Source organism: Montipora foliosa, chromosome 6 (genome assembly GCF_036669935.1).
Source record: "Montipora foliosa isolate CH-2021 chromosome 6, ASM3666993v2, whole genome shotgun sequence".
NCBI classification, from domain to species: domain Eukaryota; kingdom Metazoa; phylum Cnidaria; class Anthozoa; order Scleractinia; family Acroporidae; genus Montipora; species Montipora foliosa.
In genome coordinates, this window is record NC_090874.1 from 54,807,883 (window position 1) to 54,810,382 (window position 2,500).

Here is a 2,500-nt window from a genome sequence, read left to right on the forward strand (position 1 = left end):
GCTAAATCTCCCTTAAATCTCGGAGAATTTTTTCATCGCATCGATACATAAATAAATTGATCAGAAAAAAGTTCACTAAACAAAGCATCACTGTGCACAATGAGATATTCTTCACATGGATATGTTCAGTTCATCGATAGCAATATATCAAAACGGAAACCGATGGAGGAAATGAAGCAAAAACATTTGGGCTTTTAGAAGAAGGTAATTTCCAAGCGTTCATTTCATTTCAAATAGTTCAAAAGAAGCGGTGATCGCCTGCAGTAGTCTTCATTTGAGAGTCGAAGTGATTGGCTTTTTATTTACTACGTTTCATGATGCATGGGTAAACATCTCACGAGATACTGAAATTTCAAGTGAAGCTATGATCCTCGCAGTTATAAACGCAATTTTTGCAATTGCGTAAAGAAGCCTGAAAAATTCAGGACTTCAACGAGGTTTGAACCCGTGATCTCGCGATACCAGTGCGACGCTCTAACCAACTGAGCTATGAAATCACTGACGTTGAGAGCTGGTCATTTGTGGGTTCCTTTGTTCCCGTGAAAAATGAATCGACGATGAAATGATATATGATATATGATCGTTGAAGTCCTAAATTTTTCAGGCTTCTTTACGCAATCGCAAAAATTGCGTTCATAACTGCGATGATCATAGCTTCACTTGATTTCATATCCGCAGTTCATATATGATCCATTTCATATGTCATTTCATCGTTGATACTGATTTTCAGCAAGTCCGACCAAACATAACGGCGACCTTCTCCGAACATTTTATTTGTCGCGCTTAGTGCTGTCTGTCAGTGAAGATTTGTTTTATCACTGTTTGGTCTTTCGATTATCTGCGGCTTTTGTCAAAGGCCACTGGCACGTTGCCTTATTCGCTCCGTTCAGATAGATTTATGCCTTGGTTGAAGTTATGACGCTGGAAAGCATTCCTCTCCTCTCGATTGAATTCAATCGATGATTCAGGAGCAGAAGCCAATGATGTTAAAAAATGTATGCCGATGAAAATCGTATTAGTTCTTCAAGTGGAAGATTTTACTGTATTTTTTCCTGTCTAAAGTGGGTGGAGCATTTATTCTTAAGCGCAATTTTGATACCCGATAAGTTAATTAATATGCAAAAGCTTTCGTTTTTCCAAAGGTATAGGTATTAGTTCAATTGAAGACCCTCTATCTAATAATGGAATTTTTGTGAAAGGTTCTTAAGCATTAAATGTAAAGTGACAAGAACTAAAGAGAAAACACACAACACTACTTCTCACTGACAAGTCAGTGATTCAATTTTGTTTTAAAGTGAGTGCATCCGAGGTGGCTCTGTCAAAGGTTTTATCCATGATGCTGTACAACTCTTTTAGAAACAGAAAACTAGTAATCCCAACCGCTCATGATCAAAAAAAGTTAAAGAGAAATTTAATGAACTTTCAGTTGATTGGAGGGAAATATATTCGTTGCCCTTTACTCTCAGGTGAATTAAGGCTTGGGCCCAGATCGATTTGTTTTATGAAAATAAGTGAGGGGGTGGTCTAAATATTGATCCATTTTATTTAACTCGAAATAACTTTGGCACATTGTTAACAGCAATAAGATGTGAAACCTTAACCGCTCTATGGAATAGTTATATTATCACGTGACATGTTAAAGTTATTTTTTTGCACAGAAATCTTTCAGCTAAACGGCAACACTTTTTATCATATTCTGATGGCTGGATTTACCTTTATGATGTTAACACTGTTTGGTACATCATTTCTGTGCTGGACATCTCAAGATAATTTTAAATAAATGCCCGAAAAAAGAAATCCTTCCACAGGGGACTGGACAGTAGTACAAAATGCCGTATATTTTCCAAAACTAAAGACATATTTAACAAAGGCCAAGCACAGTTTGTTTTCTTTTACTATTTTGACTAATCTAGTAGTAGCGAAGTGAAATAGATTTGAGCATAAACTGTTGCCGTTTTTTATTTTGAGTTTTGTGGCCGTAACAGGTGTCGTGACCTCATTTGCATACGTAATCCACATCAACATAAAAACTGCAGGGACGTTAATAGTCTGTGAAAGTCTTATGCTGTTATTACTAAACCTTCAAAAGTTAGACCACTTCCTTATTTTTTTGTGCAATAATTTGGGTCCAGCTTAAAGGCCTATGCCTTAATTTACTTGAGCTGTCACGATTCACTAAAATTACAGAATTTCAATATAAAATTTCAAATAATATTGTATTCACAAATGAAAACTTGTTTAACAATAAAATGGCAAATTCGCCTTTGTGTACTTTTTCATGAACACGAGATTGAATCCCCTGAGCACTTATTTTTTACTGTGATGCGAGTAAGATCTTTTGGGATGATTTCTACTCTTGGCTAAATAAATACATTTATTAAATAACGCTACTGGTCAGAGATGCAAAAAAGGCCATTCAGAAAACGAATTAAGAAGTTTCTGCTTACAGTACTCGGAGTTGAGGATGTTTATGTTGATATGCCTACTAATTGATAACAAA